The sequence below is a fragment of the Lathamus discolor genome, chromosome 3 (genome assembly GCF_037157495.1).
Source record: "Lathamus discolor isolate bLatDis1 chromosome 3, bLatDis1.hap1, whole genome shotgun sequence".
Lineage (NCBI taxonomy): Eukaryota > Metazoa > Chordata > Aves > Psittaciformes > Psittacidae > Lathamus > Lathamus discolor.
This window is the reverse complement of record NC_088886.1, coordinates 84,767,766-84,789,226: the sequence shown is the minus strand read 5'-3', so window position 1 is coordinate 84,789,226 and position 21,461 is coordinate 84,767,766. Positions and strand designations below refer to the sequence as shown.

Genomic DNA, 21,461 nt, shown 5'->3' with positions numbered 1-21,461 from the left:
TAACCCATGCCATCATAAAAGCAGCTCACAAACTGTAACTAGCTAATTCTTACCACACTGCTGTGAAGGTGCGATTAGAGATGCTATTATCCTCACTTTATACTGCAGAAAGAACTGTAACAGAGGCTGAGTGACTGCTGAGGGCCTTGGAGGGAAGCAATGTTTGTACAAGAAAATAGACTAAGATAGAAGCTCAAAGGGCAAAAAGTGCTTTTCATTACTCTGAAAGAAAAAGCAAGCTTCAGCCAAGAACACCCTTGTCAGATGTTTGGGTGGAAAATAAAGATAAGACACCAAAAAAAGAAATGAAGTAATCTCTTTAATCATCTTGGATATATCTAACTTTTTAGCATACCAAAAAGCACCTGTGCTTGTGGCTGAAAATGACAATGTAGTGAGAACTGCAACATATACTTCCTCTGCACACATTTACATTCAGTCTGCCATGAACAGAATATGAAGAAGGTGCCTAAACTTTGTGCATAGAGGCAAGTTTGGAACATTTTGGAAACTTAAGTACATGTACATGAGTTGTGCTGCCCTCTCATATTTAGATACATTCTTGGCTCTGAAAATAAAGACATACATAGCAGTAAGTATCAGTGCCACACAAATCATGGGAAGAGAGGGGTTCGTACTGTATTTCCATCTGTTCTAATCTCTTGGAATACTTATTGAAAAGTCTCATTGCTTTCACTAGGCTAGAATTTCTCTCCTCCACTGTCTAAGTACGTGAGCAAAACTTTCCTCTGATGTGCATTCAGAGTTAAACATGAGATCAGTGATGTTTAATCAAAGCTGTATAACTATTCACCACCTGAAAAGATGGGTTACAGCAGCATGGACAGTTTACAGCAGAAGTTTTGGTCCAGTATATCAGTGTAGCATAAATACAGTCCCAGGGCAGAAAGCCACAGAAATTAACACTGAAAGTCTCTTTTGATAGGCCTAATACCAAGACAAGTAAAAAATCAGAGGCTGAAAACCATGCATACATGCCTCTGTGTAAAACTTGAGGAGAAACTTTGAATACAAGACAAGTGGTTTTCAGTGAGCTGCTAAGTTTTACAATTATCAGGAATGATACCACAGGTGAAGTCCAAAGGGTTCTGAAATTAAATTAAAAAAAAAAAACCCACTGAAAATTAGCATCTGTTTATGGTCCACTTCTCTTTAAACAGATTTGTTTTGCAAACTGATAAGTTGAATCATGTAACATGCTCTTTCAAAGTACAGCCTCTGCATAGGAGCTGCCCAACTAGCTTAAGCAGAAGCAGTTTTAGGATTCGGAAGATGCCATCTGGCCAAGACTGAAAGATCAGTGCCAGGCAAAAACTGATAGGTCAGAGCTAAACCAGATTAAGAGCCTCTCTGAAAAGGAGCTAAACTACCACCACAGTGTGCTCAAGACTCTATAACAACACCAGGGGGGGCAGTAAGGGAATAGACATTTAAGTCTTCTGCAGCTCAGGGGCATGGTTGCAGTAGCTGCACTACTTGGGGAAGAGTTGATTCTGCACTAAGTTAACCATTCACACACATGTAAGCTACACTGCTGCTGGGCTGCAGGATTTATGGTCATTTAGCTAAAAAGGATTGACAAGATAACTATACCAGTACTACCACACACAGATCTCTGGTGTGAACCCTGCATATTTAGTAAAACAGAATGAACATCTAAAACAAAGCTAGAAAAAGTTGACTTCAAGTGGTTCCCATCATATGAATTTCACTACCCAAATAATGCCTAGAAAGTACATACCTGGCATTGTGTACAACACAGCCCCTTTTTCTCAAATGGAAAAAATATCTTGGCTTGGCCTGAGGGTGAACTCAGTAGAGACAGGGAAAAAACCAATCAGTATCAATTTCAATGGCATGTCAATTAATAGGTAGCAAAGACAGGGGTGAAAGGATATACAAAAGAGCCAAAGTGTGAAGGGCCTGAAATTTCAAAAGGGTTTTCAAAGCAGAGTAAGCATACCTTGTTCCCTTGAGCAGGCTATAAATAAGCTCTTGTTAGTGGCATCACTCTCCAATTGCATAGCTTGGAGCTCAAGATAGAAAGCACTATCAGGTAAGTAGATTTTTGCATGGTGCAGACCTCTTGCTTATACTGCAAAGAAAGCTGAAACACCCAACATAAAATGGGAAGCAAGAGATAAAGACTGGGTCCTGACTGTTCAGTGTTCAAAGCAAGGGCCATACTGCTGGAAATTATTCCTGCTTGTAGAAATCTAAGCCCAAATTAGCAAACAATTTTGTTAAAACAGTTTTGCCAAGATCCAACTCTATTTCCTGTCTGTGCAGAGCTGGGATGTATGCATCCCAAAGACCAATCTGGTGTTTTATAGGCAGTTTATTCGCTCATGCAGCTTCAGCCATTGAGTCTGCTAAATGGGTAAAATTCAGATTATAATCAATATAAAAATAACATTCATAAAATGTCTATCCTGAATTATTATGGCATATGATCTATAGCAAATCATATGAAGAGATTTTTTTTTTCCCTTTCTTTTTATTGCTCAAGCATTAGTTTTCATCTCAGGGACTGAACTATACAGAGGATTGGTAATGAAACACAGACTGGCAATGGAAAAGCAGCTTTTCATCGGCAGGCTGCCAGCCAGCTCCCGTCTCAACAGCAGATACCCTTCTTGGCCTTCTGCAGCCAGCAGGCCAGCTGTCCTGCTCCACTTCTTACTGGATGCATTTCCAGATGCGAAAAATTAAACACTGCCCTCTCACAGCCTTCCGGCAGGTCTGAAGACCCAGGAATACCACAGGATGATGGCAACAGTATTGTCACCTTGCTTATAGCAGGAAAACAACCAACCCAGGCAATGAGCTTCAGCTGCACTGTTTTGCAACACTCCGTTCACCTACCAAGCACTTGTGGGGAAGCTTTGAGAAAGCACTGCCTGGTTTTAAGCTATGTTGCTTTGCTGCTGGGCATGTTTCCTTGCTCTTCTTGATAATCATACCAGTACTGTTTGGCACTGGGATTGCTCCAACTTGTGCAGACTCATGCTGATATTACACTCAACATTGGAAGGCTAAAAGCTACAAGTCCAGAGTGTCTGCATAGACCAGTTGCTTGCCTGGAGCAGAAACCTTGGAAAGCTAAGTAAGGAATGTAATTTAATATCATTCCTTTGACTTGGAGAACACTTTGACCCAAGATATGAAGCAGCAATTACTGAAGTGCACTTAGAAAACTGCGGAAAGGAACTCTGTAATAATGAGCAACAATATTCTCTGAACTGGATACATGCAATGCATCATTTAAACGAGCACTCACACTGAGCACAAGCAAACAGAGGCAGAAACATAATGCATTCATGGAAACACTTCATGCCAGCCTTGCAGAAAAAAAAAAAGTTCTAGTGAGAAAAAAGGAGGCTTTTTATATCTGCACATGACTGGGCTTTCCAGGAACATGCTGCCTTCATGGAAATAATGGCTCTGTCTGCATTTTCATGTTCTGGACATGGTAGAGCTAGGAAGGTCTTGCCAATTGCTGCATCTTTTGTACTTTTGTGATGCTTTAAAGCTTGTTGCTATTATATCAGCAAGTATTTCTTGGTCATAAAGTGCCAGGCAACAGAAGTCACACCTATTCTTCACTTTACAGTCACAGATTTCTTTTTAAGACAGCAGGGCAGATATAAGAAAGGGAAAATTCCCAATCCTCTACAAGTCAATGGTAAGCTGTCATGTACCTCAGTGTCTGGAAGGCAACCTGCAGCATGAGAAACAGAGCAGCAACTTAGAAATTCAAGCGCTCCAGGCCAGATATATCACTCATTACTGAAGGCAGGATTAGCATGTTGGACTGAATCATATAACAATGGAAAGAGAAAAGACTGTCTGGAAGAGAGATCTCAAACTTGGAACAGCCAGAAGAGTGCTCAGGGTGCTCACCTCATACTTTGTTTCTTCAGAACAAGAAGAACTCCATTAGGGACTCTTTTCCTTGGACTGCCCAGCAGTCAAGAACAAGCTGGAAAGGGAAAGGCACAGCATCTCAGGAAGATGCTTAGGTTTTTCCAGCTTGCTCCTGCAGTTTTGGGTGTGGTAGCAGCTTCTAGATGTTGGACAAAGGCAATGGTGGATGTAACCATAGAATAGTTAGGGTTGGAAAGGACCTTAAGATCATCTAGTTCCAACACCACTGCCATGGGCAGGGACACCTCGCACTAAACCATGCCACTCAAGGCTCTGTCCAACCTGGCCTTGAACACTGCCAGGGATGGAGCATTCACAACTTCCCTGGGCAACCCATTCCAGTGCCTCACCACCCTCACAGTAAAGAACTTCTTCCTTATATCCAATCTAAACTTCCCTTAAGTTTTAACCCATTACCCCTTGTCCTGTCACTACAGTCCCTGACAAAGAGTCCCTCCCCAGCATCCCTATAGCCCCCCTTCAGGTACTGGAAGGCTGCTATGAGGTCTCCACACAGCCTTGCCTTCTCTTCTCCAGGCTGAACAGCTCCAGCTTTCTCAGCCTGTCCTCATACCTAATTGTTTCTTTACCCCAGATAGCTATTGTTTGTGATGCTTTTCCTAACCTGAGCCACAGACTACACCAATCTTCAAGTTTGGAGTATAGAAACCATGTAAAAAGAAAAAAAAAAAAAGGCTAAAAACCAAGTGCACTAAGCTTACAAAACTACCATGTAAAACCAGCTTCCACCCAGCAGCCAAGAAGCCTAGGCTGAGGCTGTGGGACTATTTAAACCATGCCTGTCATGGGTTGGCAAGTTTCTGTGTAGCTGGTGGTTTGCAAAGGGTTCAGAGAGGCTGCCTGGTCACCAGTCCTGGACACACCACACAGCAGGATATCTCCACATCTGGCAGCATTCAGCATTACTCTCCTGCCTCTGGCAGGAAAAGGAGAAGGGAATGGGGACTGGCATGCCGCCAGGGCTCTTTAGCTGGCCTGAGGTATGAAGGGGGCATGGCTTTCCATCTTCTTCACAGCCATCCACTCCGGATGAGAGCTGTGCTGGAACAGCTTTACTTGCTGGCTTATCCCAACTCTGTAATAGCTGTAGTTGACATCAGAGATTCATTTAGACACTTCATTTTGTTACCAGTGTTATATTGCTTCCATGAGCACATCATTAAACTGGTCAAAGCCAGCATGCTTTTAAAAACCGAAGTTATTCAGAAAAGGAAAAGCCCCAAACCAAAGCAGCTAAACCCAGAAGAAATTTAATTTGTTGACAGCCTGATAAGGAAATCACAACAAAAACAAAAAGTGTACTGTGCTATCACGTCACAATTTGGCTTTTCTTGCCGTGCCAGGATGGAAAGATCTTGCCCTAGAGAATCCTGTCAATTTTCCCATTTGTCTTTATAGAAGAAAATAAAGAAAACCAAACCAAACCAAAGAAAGACTAATGCTCACCACAGCAACACAGCTGAAGAGCTTTTTGAGGTTTTAACGCTTTCCCCAATGGAAAACTTTCTGGAAAAAAATTTGATTTTGTGGGGGAAAAAATAGGTTTCAGCAGAGGGAATACTGTGGATAACTCCCAGCTTGCTCAAGGCAAACAGCTCTCTCACTTTAGAGAAATAGTTTTGAGTGGCACAATATGCTGGGGTAGTGCAGTAGTAGAGAAAGTGATGATTTATAGTAGCTGAGAAAGAGGAAGGGAAGGTGGCAGCAAGAACTGACTGGCAGCACTGTGATATTACCACTCAGACTTTCCACTGTTCCACACCTGGGATGGTCTCCAGGAAGAGACCCAAGAAAATGATTTCTGATCTGTATTGTTAGAGGGGTTTTTGGCCACCCTACTAACCAACCATAAAACAGGCCTCAGCGGCCACAGTTCTTTCAGGGTGAACCTAAAATAAATATAAAGCCATGGTCTATACAAAAGCCTGCTAATTAGTTTATTCAGACCCTGTCTATAAAGTCCTACAGTACCAAGATTAACTTAAATACTTCTTTCAAAGGTAGCATTCATGAGCTCTGTGAGCTTATTTCACAGGTTTTATACCTGATGAGCTCACTTCTTGATTTCCTTTGCTCCAAAGCACACAGATCTCAGGCCAAATTCTCTCCTCATTTAAAACGAAACTGTCCCACTGGTTTTCTGATGGGGGTATAGCCCATGTTAGAGCTGGCTCTTATTTCCTGAATGAGAAAGATGTGATCTCATCAGGGCATTAGCATTCCTTTATAGGATGAGTAGTCACATCCAGAATGGTCTGTACCTCTCAAACACAAAGCTAATGTGCACAATTTGAACCATACCCTTACATGACGGCTCACAGAAGCGGCAATATCCCATTTCTGGTGAACATAGAACTAAATGCAAGTGGTACAAATGGCCTACTACAATTTGATACAAGCATCACCTGAATTTTTGCTGATGTTGAGATAAATTCATTTTGTTCCCAAGAAATACTGGGCAGATTCAGTTTGACCAGAAAACAGCTGCCATGATGCCAACTGAGGAGATTCAGCACGCACTGCATTCCATTTCTGTTTTAACAAATATTCTCCATTCAGACCTCAGTTCTTGATAGGATTTCTAAAGGTCCTCTTTAGCAACCCTTGCAACCCAAATCATTCCATGATAAACTCTAGTGCTTTTTAGTAAACCAGTGCTTTCAAACTGTAATTAAACCCCCTCAATCTGGAGTTGTGAAATCCAGGTGTGCAACTACATACTTAGAGAACAAAGGATAAATACTGTGCCCTGTTTTATAATTCACACTTTAAGCTTCTAGTTAGTAATAATTCAACATAGCTAAATGGTTCTCCAAGGAGCTTTACAGATTACAAGGAAACAATGCAAAACAGTAACCAAGTTATTGAGATTGTGTATATAATAACTAATTTTACATGTTCTGCTACTTCTAATGGCTCTCTTAGCCATGTGAAGGCTTGTGTTTTTTTTTGCCTGGGAGATCCAAGTAACCTATAACATTTAGCATAGATGTGTAAAGCAACCTGAGACAGAGTTGATCTGTCATGTAATCTGAAGCCATTAAACAGCTACTTGGTGAAGCTTGTGCAGAGATGAACTCAGCCTCAGAGAATACTCTAGCAGCAATAACATGTACTATGGTGAATGAGCACAATTTGAAACCAATTAGTATTATGACAGTTTGGCAAGTATATTGTGCAAACACTTATAATATTGCAGAGTATTGCTTTAAACAGAGTGAAGGAAAGGGAGATAAAGCTGTCAGGTTTTGCACACATAGTTGATAAGAATCATAGAATCAGCTCGTTTGGAAAAGACCTTGAAGATCAAGTCCAACCATTGCCCCAGCACTGCCAAATCCACCAGTAACCCATGTCACTAAGGGCCTCATCTACACAATTTTTTATTTAACATCTCCATGGATGTGATTCCACCACTGACCTGGGCAGCCTGTCCCAATGCCTGGGCAACCTTTGGGGGAAGAAATCTTTCTTAATATCCAATCTAAACCTCCACTGGTGCAGCTTGAAGCTGTTACCGCTTGTCCTATTGCTTGTCACTTGAGAGAAAAAAAAACAAAACAGCCATCTCCTGATCCCATCCCTCCTTTCAGGTAATTGTACAGAGTCATAGAATCCTTCCTGAGTCTTTCTTCTCCAGACTAAACCCTCCCAGCTCCCCCAGGCTAACCCCCAGAAGGTTAGCAGAAGTAGGTGGTACAGTATTCTTTTTTCAAGTAATTTCAGCTTCGTGCTGAAGAGTTCCATCCCACGGTTTCCTTTTTGTCCCCAGAGCTGCTTGACAACTCCTAATACTATTTGGAACTGGTCAGCCTTGCACTGAACATAGTGATCGAAGCAGTGATTTAGCCTTGAAAAAAACAATAATTTCCCTTTTTTGAATTCAGTAGTGCAGAAACAATACCTACGTACTGCAAGACAAAGCAATGCTGTATACAACCTTTTCAAAGAAGAGGTCTTTCTACCTCATTTGGTAAACACATGAAAGTAGAAAAGCATTTTATGGCCCACAAACAGTACACTAGTGACCAGAAACTACGGAGTCATCTATAAAATTTACAAAAAAAGTTATTCAAGAACTGAATTCAACACACACCAAAGAGTACTTAGATTTCATTTAAAATAGGAGAATGATAACTCACTCCATGAATTACATACAATTCAGTTCACATATGCATTGCAGAATACACTGCAAGCCTCCTGCCAGCTGCTGCAGGGATCCCACATAAAGCCAGACTGAAGACCTGTGGTGCCTGCCTCAAAGAGCTTCAGTACATCTCCACTCAAAGACAGAGACTGAACAAGAAAATGTTTCATATTGTAATCCAGAAGGTGGTAACAATATCTTTGCAAAGCATATAGAAAGGATAAATTCTTTGCATTGCTTCTGAATATTTCTTAAATCATTTTCCAAGCATTTTATTAATATATTCTATTTAATTATCTATAAATCAGGCACTCCCAACTGTGAATAAACAAACACTGCTGTTATTTTCTGTTCCTTGAGCTAATTTTTATCTAGTAACACTCAGCTTCAGAACAAAGTAATATTAGAATTAAATACACTTACTACATCCCTTTCAAAATTCTGCAGTAAGTAGTATTTGTAAGGTTTATTTCAACATTTTTGCAGGTAACTTTTTCTGCCAGAAAGGATCAGATTTAGCTGTACTATGTATAGGGAAAATCGATATAATTTTCAGAGGCAAACAAGCCAGTCCTTGTAAAAGAAACAGTCATACAGAGCAGTAACACAAAAGTTAACGCTTTCAATGGAGGGTTGCAATTTTACAACTGATTAGTCTTTCAGAAATAAAAACTAAACAAAAAATTAAATCCTGTAACAAGTGAATTGAACCAAACCCAGTATTTAAATGGGGAAAAGACTTCAGGTTTTGGCTCAACCAAGCCCCTTCTCAAATGAGATACGTCTCCTTAAGTAAGTATGGCTAAGTTTTGCTTCAGATAATGCTGAACCGGGTTTGTTGTCACCTTTATTTCAGTCAGCTGAGAGCTAAATTGCATTTATTCCATCTAAATGGAACACAGGATTTGACTATATTCCTTTCTGCGTATCAGGTGTCACGCACTGTTTGTCTCATAAAATACTGCTCGTCTTGGAACAATACTGATCAATGTATTTTCCCCCCAAAAGGAAAAATGTGTACAAATCAGAAGCTGCAGACGATACAGCCTAGAGTCAGGGTCAGAGCACACACATTTTCATGCACATGTGGAAGATGAGAAGGTCTCTGCACAGCTCTTGGCATTGCACAGATTAATTCTTGGTCTCAACCAGACTACAGACATACATTAATGCTTTCATTGCTGTACCCATAAGCACCAGTAAGGAGGGTCATTATGCCTAACCCCCTATGCCAGCCTGAGTTTAGCACAGTTATTTGTCAGATATATTCTGGGTTAGCACCATTCTCTTTATTCAGCCACACTGTAAGTGATATCTTCAATACAGTTGATTGGGCATTTATTTTGGATGTACCATGCCTCATGTGCCTAAATGAATATGAATAATTACTGAAACCATTAAAGCTGCACAAATGATCTGGAGTATTTGTATCATTGCATGCAATTGCTTTTGACTGCATTTTTAAGAACCAGGGTAGGCAATTTCCTGGTGTATCAGATGCTGGGATGGCAGCTCCCCAGGAACACCTTTTTAGCTTCTAGTGGGAATCTCTTATTTCTTCCCACAAGCAGAACATCAAGACAGATAAACAAGATGCCTGGGACCTTGCATACGACCTTGGGGCTGATACCACAGGGTTTTTAATTGCTCCTGGTGTCAAATTTGCTTACCAAGAACTCCTACAATAATTTTAACTTGCTCCTTTAATACAATATCCTACTCACAGCAGCATGCAGTTAAACACTAGTAATATTTCTAGACAGAGATAAGAAACAGTTTCCATCTTCCCACATCCCACTTTGTTTCCATGGCTTTTCCCTGCAAACCTTGCAAACACCACAGATGCTCAACTGTCCCTCCTTCCCTCTGCACTGAACTTTCTGCAGTACCACGTACAAAGCAGCCAGGCTACAGATTTGTCATTCTGCCACAGAGCACCAGGAACTGCTGCAGGGACTGAAACTGAAAATCCAATTCAGACTTACAGGCATTTAAGATATGGAAGAACCAACACAGAGCTTTTGCTTTTTATTTGCCCTGACTTTTCCACCCCTGGGTCCTCAGACAAATTCTGACAGCACTGACCTATTTCAATAGCTACTTTTACCCTGCACTTGACTGTCACCCTCACCACAGGCTCACAAATTGATCTACAATTCCCTTTTTCTCCTGATAGACAGTAACAGATTGTCCACACATCTCCCCAGCAAGGCAGGAAATTCTATAGCTTGACAGAAGGACAGGGGTATCCACAGTGAACACCTTCCCATTTTAAGCTTCTTTTATCTCTACAGAGGATCCAGGTTTTTCCCCACTATTTCAGCAGGTCTAGCCCATAAAGTTTCTCAGTGTGCTGCAGTATTATAGCTTTGTGGAAGTACAAATGCATTTTATGCACAGTAATCCTCACAACTCCTCTAACACAGAAAAATGTTATTCATGCTTCTCTTATTCATGCTCAGGAAAATAACTTCTCTAACCCAATGCTACACAAACCTGATAAGAACAAAGCTCAATTACTATAAACAGAACAACCTGTTCAGAACTTGAGAGCAAGGCTGATAAGCAGCCAAACAGCAGACTAATGGGTAAAATGCCTCTAGTCTATTAAATGGCTAATGAAGGTATCCAAGACACCTGTGGCATTTTAGAGGAAAATATAAAAAGGTCCTATTATGGCTTTAAAAAAAAATACACCATAAACTCATGGTATACTAATTTGTTCACTTAGAGTGTGGATAAACATGTTAGCAGAAAATTATCTTATAATACAAGTCTTACCTGGTTATACAGAACAACACATATAGAATGGAAATGGCTAAGCAAGTAAGCACAGGAGACGCAACAAGTCCAGGCTGCTGAGCACTCAGATGCTGCTACATGCATAACCATTTGTTCACTAAAATAGGTTATCATATTTGACCTTTATCCCATCCTGAATAAAGAAGTAGACCTGCACAGTGGGGCAAAGCTGAGCATTGGGAAAGAAAGTGTGGAAAGACTCCGGAGCAGCATCTATGGCCATAGGCAAGCACCTTCTCCCAAAACTGTATTTTTAACTTCCCTGGCCCTCAAATATTTAATCCAGAGGGAGACAGAAACCCTGGAGAAAATAACTGACATTAGCATTACAGTTGTTTTGATTTCCCAGCAGGACTGATTTGGGCATGAGCATAGTGCAGAGTCTGTAAAGGTAAACACAGACCAAAGCTGAGGTACATACATCACAAAAAACAGTAACATAAAAGCTAGCTGTTGCACCACTTGCTGACATTACCAACATTATCCACCTTAAATGATAAATATCCTAAGGGTTATAAAGCCTGCATTTGTAGCTTCTAGCCTGAAGCAGTGTTTCTCTACTTAACAGTGATAATTGTGCTCATTTTTTCCTGCTTGTTAGACAAACAAGTAGCAGCAGTGGAGGAAAAGTCACCACTACAAACATTACAAAAGGCCTTGTGATAAATGGCACCAGTTAAGGTCATCAGCAAAATAACTCTGCATGCAGTGATGTTCTCTAGCTCCCTATCCAGTTCACTCCTATGAGAAGTGTTGAAAACCATCTGTCCCATAGCAGTAGATATGAGGAAAGATGAGCTGTGTTTTTTCCCTAAAAAAAGGCAGAATGCACAATAGACAAAGCACAAGTATGCTCCTTTTCCCTGATTTTTCTTGTATGACCATAGGAACATGACTTAATTTGATCCTCAGTTTCCCCCCTCTGCAAAAATGGGAATAACAGAGGACCACTGTAGAATCTGCTACTTTTGTCAAGCACTAAACTGAACCAGCAGCAAGTACATAAGCCAAGGACTTTCATGCTAACATACATACAGCACAGGACAAGGAGTAATGATTTTAAACTAAGGGACAGTAGTTTTAGACTATATAGAATTTCTTTACAGCGAGGGTGGTGAAACAATGGAACACGCTACCCGGAGAGATGGCAGATGTCCCATCCCTGGAAACATTCATCGTCAGGCTGGTCAGGGATGATATTGCAGGGAAGTAGGACTAGATGATCTTAAAGGTCCTTTCCAACCCAAAGTATTCTATGATAATTTAAGTTGCAATTTCACTGCCCTTGGTATTTTTCCTTCCCCACAAGATAAAACACACGGAAAAGGAAAATCAATTTAATACCTTGAAAGAGCTCAAATAAAGACTTCCCAATAATCAAGCCTTGCTTAGTGTCTAGTAACCCAGTCCTTTGATGTGAATAGGGTAAATGGAAAATGAGGTTGCTACATGCTGACTTTGACATTAATTTGTTCACCCTTTCGAAGGTCTGCATTTAGACCTTAAATACTCAGAAAGATGACATTTCTGTTACAAAACATAATTATTACAATTTTAGATATACGAAGTTGAAACTCCCATGCCTATAGACATCAAATACAAAAACAGTTGTTAAGGACAACCGCGGCTACAAGAATCAGTCACTAGAGGTTTGCTCCATCTACAGCATGTTACCCCTCCACCTGCTGGCAACCTCCAGCTTTGCCCATGACAGCCCACAGCATGGCACAACCGACAGACCCTGCAGGAATGGCAACACCAGTAAGGCAGTGAGGGCTGTTCAAACCTGTTCTTGGAGCTACAAGCAAAATCCCAGCCTCACCGGAGTCAATGGGAAAACCTGCCATCAACCCCCACGAGACTAAGTTTCACCCTTTGCTGAGGCTATGAAATGCAGACAGCCTTTACGTCTTTCCAACACCACATTGAAATTTACAAGCTGCAGGAACATGCACGCATTCTGTACCCTGTGTCACCCAAACTGCACAAATTCTCACTGTTCTTTCAGAACAACTTCCAGAAGCAGAATGATATTTCTAGGTTCCATTTCATATTGAAAAATTATTTAAAATAAAATCTGATTTTACATTTATTATTCATATTCTTTCATGACACAGGTCAGTGATAACATTTAATACAACACATCCTTGTACCAAGTCACTTCACAAGCCTTATGATCATAATGACCTGTCAGATTAAGGCTCACCTGAAACACGCTATTTTTAAAGCTTTAAGGGTGACTGCTGCTACTTAGTACTCCTTGAAACTTCTTACCTTATTTTCTAGATCAAAATATTTCCTTTCTCCTCTAATGAGACACATCATTATTTTCCAGATCAAAGTATTAAGGCTTATTTCTAAACAGAAGAGCAGCTGCTTTCAATATCTTTGAGCTTCTAGTATTAAAACAGCCTTTCTGATGATGGGGCCTGTCAGGGACTACAGTTACTCAGTACCTAACCAGAAATAAGGCAAAATATAACAAGTTACCCATGTTAACCAGCTCCAGGTCTCAGCCGAGATACTGAGAAGTGGAAGAAGATGAAAGGATCCAGTTCATTAGAAAATGACACCTCAAATTTTCATTTAATAACCTGGAACTGGTCACAGTAACTGTTCATCACTTTCCCTCCACAGCAGAGAAGTTGCTACTAGTCTTGGGTTTCTATGCGACTGCTCTTCCAAAACTTCAAGGTTTTGATTTGTTTATTATTACCAAGAACTAACTTGTAATATCAGATTTGTGCATAATGATGCTGCAGCCATCAGCAAGGAAATCTTACAGCAGACAGTCAGAGACCAGCATGGTACCGGGCAGAGACCAGGAGTACCTGCTGAGACCACAGCCACACTCTGGCCACAGAAGTTTTCTCTGAGGAAAAGAGTTTCCAATGCAAATAAGCTTCTCAGTGCGCCTACATTTTCTGCCACAGCAGGCTACCATGTGCTTTCCATAACACAGGTCATCATTCTCAGCACCGTATGTCATTCTGTAACCATTCAGCTTACCATCTGAGATACTGGTATAGACTTACGCAGTTTCGTTGTTAACACAACATATACACCTCTGCCCTGGTATTCCCAGGAAATGAGCTCCCTTGGGAAGGGGAATTGGCAAAAACCTGAAGTTAGTTCCTTTATCCATCATAGGCTGTGAGGTCTCTTGAGTGTCTTTTGGCTTGTTCCCACAGTACCAAAATGAGGACAAATAATTCCTAACTCATAAACCTAGCTACTTGAAGCGCTGTATTTTGAATAAGTAGAAGTGCACAAGCCATCCTCTAGCCTCCAAAGCAGCAAAACACTCTTTGTAGAGGCAAAAAAATCATTCAGGCTAAGCAGTGAAAAAATCATTATGTTTTTGTGAGCAAGATCATGCATACAGAGGAAGTATATGCAGCAGGGCACGGCTTCAACTGGGACTGGTGCTTCTCTCATTGTCTGGGAGGACCCACAGGCAGGACAGCCCTACTGTGGGTCAGCTGGGGAGGAACACCCTGCAGCTCCCAACACCCAGCCCCAGGGGACAGCAGCCACACTGCTCACAAACACACTCTGTAAGCGGTCACAGTGACCTCCATGCCACCTAGCCTGCAGTAAATCCTCATCAGCATTTACTCTGAGGAATTAAGGGATTACTTCACTGGAACTGCCTGAAATAAATACCCTGGGGAACACTTCTTTAATAGTTTACTAAAGAACAAGCCCAGTTTAGTTGATGCATCCCTAAGAGCTGCACAAGATTAACTAGTGGCCTCTTCCCCCTCCCCCAGCAGAGACCAGAGCAGGCATCAGCCTCCTCCTGCACCACATTCCATGTCCTCAGCCAGCCCCCTCACCACCCTTCCCACTACAGCAAGCCTCCTCTGCATTTGGACACCAAGAGTTTCCTTCTGCTTTAGCCAGCAATCAGCCACAAGAGCCAGGCTGTGCATATCTTTGTATTAGTGCACTAGAGGGATGATCCCATAACCCTGCACAAGCTTTAATTTATGCCAGAAGCCTGACAGCCCAGAACCACAGGAGATCAGAGAAGCGTGTGAGCAGGCATGGAAAAGGTTGGGTTCTCGCTGTCCAACTGCTTCTATGAATAGGTAACAAATTTACATGGCTGATCTTCCAAAGATAACCCTCTTTACTAAATAAATCCCATCATCTCAATCCCTGAATAAATCTAAACACTGTCCCAACTCTCAAGACTACAGCATACTAAATTCTGGAGTACATTTACATGTGTACAGAGAAGAAAGAAATAAGTGACAGCAGCTGCACACAGCAAACCGGGCAGCTGGGCACAAGGAGGCATTGGAAAGCACATGGAAATAGCACTGTGTTTGTCCAATCTGACACCATAACAGAGAGCTGCACATCCTGCTTCAGGTTCTACTGCAAGGGGGGAATTTTAGGACCAGGTTAGCTCAATTTGTCATGGAATTACCTAGTTCTCAGTGTCCAGGTAGAGATCAGACAAGGGGAGTCTCTCAGGGATCCATACTGGGACCAGTACAGTTTAATATCTTAATGACAGAGACAGCAGGATGAAGTGCACACTCAGCAAACTTCCAGATGACAACAAGGTGAGCAGTGCAGTTGAGGGACAGGATACCATCCAGAGGGACCAGAAGTAGGCTTGTGTGAACCTCACAAGGTTCCACAAGTCTCCACAAGTCTAAGTGCAGGATCCTGAAACCAGGTCAGGGCAACCCCAGTATCAATACAGGCTGGGGGCCGCAGGGATTGAGAGCAGCCCTGCTCTCAATGGGGGTACTGGTGTGTGAAAAGCCAGACATGAGCCAACCATGTGCACTCTCAGACCAGAAGGCCAATTCTATCCTGAGCTGCAGCAAAAACCCCTGCAGGTCAAGGGAGGTGATTCTGCCCTTCTACTCTGCTCTGGTGAGACCCCACCTGGAGTACTGTGTCATGCGCTAGAGTTTTCCGCACAAGAAATACACAGATCCATTGAAGCAGGTTCAGACAAGAGCCACAGAAACTATTAGAGGGCTGCAGCACCTCTCCTGTGAGGACAGGCTGAGAGAGTTGGGCTTGTTCAGGCTGAGGGAGAAAGGCTCTGGGAGATTTTATTGCAGCCCTTGAATACTTAAAGAGGGTTTTCAAGACGCATTGGGGCAAACCTTTTAGGAGGGCCTGTTGCAATCGGACAAGGGGTAATGGTTTTAAACTGGAAGAGGGGAGATTTGGACTAGATATAAGGAAGAAATTTCTTTTATGATGAGGGTGTTGAAACACTGGTACAGGTGTAACCTTACATCTTAAACTAAGAACAGTGCGAATGCCTTTAACATAGCGGTATAAACTAAACTGTTATAACTTACTAACATGTAGATTGAAAGGAATGTTCAGCTGATGGGAAAAGGCACATCACAGGACTGATTACTAGGAAGACAGTAAATAAAACCAAGGATGCCACCATTCAAGACAGCAGAGCAGTGCCCAGCATGGAGCCAGACTGGAACAGAACAGAGGCAAAGACGTACCCACTGCTAACCACAAGTGTGTGCAAGCACTGAGGTCATTCAGTAAACACAGTGAGGAAGACTATTGATGATCCCCAAAGAAGACCCCACTCAGCAAGAAAGCACATGCATAATTAAGATGCAAAATATTATAATTAGTTCCTAGGAAAGCTATGAATATTCATAAGCAGGCTAAATATGTAGCTCTGTCAGCAAGTATTGGGTACACTCACCTTTGTGAAATGATTCTTGTGTGTGCCCAGCACTGCAATAGAGAATGCTGCTTTCCAAAACTCCAAATTGAGTCTTAGGGGGTTTCTCCGACCAACTTTTACAGTAACACAGGTTGCACAGAGAGGTGGTAGGTGCCCCATCTTGGGAAACATCCAAGGTCAGGCTGGATGTGGCTCCAAGCAGCGTGGTCTAGTTGAAGATGCCTCTGCTCATTGCAGGGGAGTTGGACCAAACAACATTTAAAAGGTCCCTTCCAAACCAAGCCATCCTATGTTTTTATGCCCGCCACTCCACATTTCCATATACTGAAGGTACTGGCAACTTTAGGAAATGTTATCTTTGCTTATCTGGTTTGTTTGCTTGGTTTTTTTGTCCAAACCGACTTCACATGAAGCCTGAAAAAGTTCTAAGCATTGTTTTTTTTGTTTCCAAATCAAACACAGCTTACACCCAAGTGCTCTCAGAGCATCAACCGAAAGCCCCAACAAAACAACCTCTAGACTGTAGAAATTCAGCATTTATTACACAGATTCAGCACTTCATAAATTCCCCAGTCTCTAACTCATTCAAGCAACATGAAAGAGGAAAACAGCGAGGACACCTTGTAAGTTTTCTTTGAGAAAATCATCTAGCCACCCTCTTGCTAGCTTTTCTGTCATCCCAGAGGCACTTGTCCAGAAAGAGCAAACAATGCACCCTGTGAATTCAGAATTAAAATTCAGTTATAAGTACTTCCCTATCACAGAATCATAGAATAGTCAGGGTTGGAAAGGACCTTAAGATCATCACGTTCCAACACCCCTGCCATGGGCAGGGACACCTCACACTAAACCATCTCACCCAAGGCCCTGTCCAATTTGGCCTTGAACACTGCCAGGGATGGAGCACTCACAACCTCCCTGGGCAACCCATTCCAGTGCCTCACCACCCTTACAGTAAAGAACTTCTTCCTTATATCCAATCTAAACTTCCCCTGTTTAAGTTTTAACCCATTACCCCTTGTCCTGTCACTACAGTCCCTAATGAAGGGCCCCTCCCCAGCACCCCTATAGACCCCCTTCAAGTACTGGAAGACTGCTATGAACTCTCCACACATCCTTCTCTTCTCCACGCTGAACAGCCCTAAATTCCTCAGCCTGTCTTCATACGGGAGGTGCTCCAGTCCCCTGATCATCCTCGTGGCCCTCCTCTGGACTTGTTCCAACAGTTCCATGTCCTTTTTATGTTGAGGACACCAGAACTGCACACAATACTCCAGGTGAGGTCTCACAAGAGCAGAGTAGAGGGGCAGGATCATCTCCTTCGACCTGCTGGTCACGCTCCTTTTGATGCGGCCCAGGATACGGTTGGCTTTCTGGGCTGCGAGCGCACACTGAAGCCAGCTCATGTTAAGTTTCCCATCCACCAACACCCCCAAGTCCTTCTCCCTAGGGCTGCTCTGAATCTCTTCTCTGCCCAACCTGTAGCTCTGCCTGGGATTGCCCCAACCCAGGTGCTGGACCTTGCACTTGTCATGGTTAAACTTCATAAGGTTGGAATCAGCCCACCTCACAAGCATGTTGAAGTCCATCTGGATGGCAGCATCCTCTGGATCCTTTCAATCAATATTTTCTCCATTTCAAGACAAACTTCAGACCAGAACAAAGTAACTCAATTGACCACTCAATGTCAATCAAATGCCTCAAGGCATTGCCAGATTATTACAGAAGCTGAAGGAGGCAGAGAAAAAGAATGCTTTTCACAAGTGGTTTTCTGCATGGCTAACCATGGAGACCCCTCATCTCCCCCACCTACTGTCCTTGTCAGGGAAGCCAGAAGCTCCATATTCATGCTTATTCCAGACCAGGTACCACCACAGTTGCACCTAAAGTTAAATCTCCAAATTCAAATTAAGGCTACTTAATCTGTCACTAATGGAAATATACAGCAGGCACGCAAACCCCCCAGCTGTTGCAATTTACCATGGAAAAGTTGAGACTTGCTGCTTGAATTTCTGCCAGCAACCAAGGACATATCCAGGCTCTCTAGAGAGTCCATTTTAGCTCCTTCAGACAAATGATCAAGCCCTTGGCTAAGCCCCATGCCAGCTGTTACTAACTATAACCATCAGCCAAGCCACAACCACATGAAACATCTCAACCAAAGCTCAACAGTAACACAAGCAGAAGCCCAAGTACTCTCCCAGTACTAGACAAGTGGACTTGCAGAGCCTTAAAAAAAAGCAAAAGGAGCTCAGCTGAATTTAGTGTTACCCTACCATATATGCACATAATCGTATTGTCAATACCCACAGAAATATACATACATATAAAAAGACTGTGGCCAATTTGCTTCTTTCACAATCATCAGGACATGCGTTATGGTAAGGAACTTAGAATACAGCATAATAAAAACAGAAGTTTAATAATATGACTACAGATACTTTTTATGCAAATACAGTCTCTTTTGGTATTCACTCTTGGGAAGTTCCTGTGGTATAACTTCCAGCCAGTGCAACATATCGGCATGGTTTCCATAAAAAATTAAGAAAAAAAGAAATAAAGGGAAAAAATTCATTGCAAACCATTTAGGATAAGAGGAGGAAGCATTACACCTCACTTAGCAGGCTTCACACAGACCACATGGAATCAAAAGCTCCAAGGAGCCCATTTCATCTACTTTGATGGCAATCGTGAAACAAGGGGAGTTTAGGAATCTGCTGTTAACAGCCCAGTTCACAACCATTTGCTGTGCCCCTTGAGAAGTGGCAAGCAAGTAGCTACAAACACCTTCTGTGGGATCTCAGAGTTCAGTACGGGTTACACATCTGTATTTTCATCGCTTCTCATGAAGTGCTTTGAGTGTTAATAATGAAATCGGCCAGAGACTATTAAATACTGACTGAAGTGACAGCCCTGCTATATTATTACAGTGTTCACACAGCAATCATTCTGCAGGTTAAGTTATTTTAGGATGAGTGGTGTTTAAATTAAATATAGTCCCCTGTGTTCTTGTTTCATTTAAAGTCAACCAGAGTGCATGCCTGAACAATGTGCAGAGTCAGTAAGTTTAGCAGTCTCCTTTGTTTTGTTTTTACCCCTTGTGCTTTTGCCAGGCAAGATGAGGAATCTGAAAGAATCCTGCTGCAATACTTCACAGGCTTTCATACCATGAACTAATACAGAGCATAAATGACACTAACTTGGTGAAAACCAGGCTTATGTAATTTAACCCAAATAACACACACAAACTGCACGCCATCTTAATCATCAGCACTAGGCTTCAACTGAAGAAAGTCTGAATCCAACCTTCAAACTTGTTTTCTGCAAAAATCTATTGCACTTTGAGTCAAAGTAAATAAAGACAGAAAATCCCAGGTCTGTTCTACCCAGACATTTCTCTACAAGCACAGATAACAAAGTATTTAAGTAAGAAAGAAAAGCTTCAGCCTTTACTATGCTGTTAATATGGTTGGACACAACTGTTTACCTACCAAAAAGCATTTTTTGGACAGGTTATGCTATTAATGAGATATAACTACCTCTTTCCTGGAAAGCAAGCACACTGCAGTACTTGTAATCTAGCTATTTTTTAACAGGGAAGTATTTCAAGCTGCAGTTTACACTCCACTTTCCCCAGTGGCTTGAAAACCCAGAGCAAACATTAGCATTATATCCATTATTAATACTTATTCAAGTACATTTTAATAAACACTACATACATATGCATAAAAGTACATGCTCTTTCATCAGCCTTTGAACTGCTCATAGCAAGATGTTTCCCAGAGCATTTACTGCTCCCACTATGCCACCAAGTGCATTTACTGTTAGCTGAGAGACAGCCTGGTTTGTAGGACTAGAAAGAGCAAAGAGAACAGCATTGCAAGGCAGTAGGGAAATTGAGTGGGAAAATAAACCAGCAAGTTAGATGGAGATCTGCAGGATGACCTCTTCACAAGGGCACTGACAGAGAATAAGCACAGCCTGCAGTGGGTGCAGAGGTCACATGCAGTTAGGGTTTATCTCAATTTAACGTGAAATAGCAACACTCAGGATGGGGTAGGTAAGAGAAGCAGCATACTTAATAGTCATTTTTATTACCATGAGAACTAGTAACAAGACTAGACTCCACACAAACAGTAAAAAGGATAAAAATCTCTTTAACATCTGAAGATATGCCAGCAGTGCAAGGACTGGCGCTTTCAACTCAGACAAACTTCAAATTAGTCAATCCCCAGTGCCAGCAGTCTTTCAGAGACAGGACAGACCACAACAAAAAACCTTGACCCACACTCAGCTCAATACTACCAAATTCATGCAGCTATAACAAATCAAACCAACAAACTTAAAACCAAGCACTTAAAAAGATACTTGCTTAGGAAAGATTAGTGGTATCTTAACACATTTCAAGTTGCCACTTCGCCTCATCATCCAGAACCTGACAACCTCAATAACATAAAACCTCAATAACTTACCCTCCTAATCCTGTAGAAATGGGCCTACACAAAGCTGACAACAGCCTACATGCTCCACCAACTCCTGTGCTGCAGTCCAGGCCCAAGCCCCAAGCAGAAAGAAAAACCATACGTGGCTCATCCCCTCCCAAATCAAGCAGACTCCACACACTCATTGCAAACAGCTGAGAGGCAATAACAACCCCAGCAGATCCAGCTGTGAAGTCAGGGTCAAGCCCCACTGAAGGCAGGCGCATAGCCCATACCAGGGGTATATCAATGTAATGGGGACATAAACATCAGACAACTGAGAACAAGAGAACTGCAAGTGAATGCTAGCTAAACTAGGCAGATCAAAACTCTGTGTCACAAGTTTCACTAAAGGAAGAGTTTTACTGCA

General features: G+C 42.0%; 1 long non-coding RNA gene across 1 annotated transcript; it reads right to left on the bottom strand.

Moving 5' to 3' along the window:
* Window positions 1-323: 323 nt before the first annotated feature.
* Window positions 324-21,203, bottom strand: LOC136011094 (uncharacterized). The gene is made up of 4 exons (XR_010611199.1): window positions 21,083-21,203; window positions 3,925-4,003; window positions 1,763-1,821; window positions 324-1,109 (listed from the first exon to the last, which is right to left on the bottom strand). It is a non-coding gene; the product is annotated as an uncharacterized LOC136011094 (long non-coding RNA).
* Window positions 21,204-21,461: the final 258 nt, after the last annotated feature.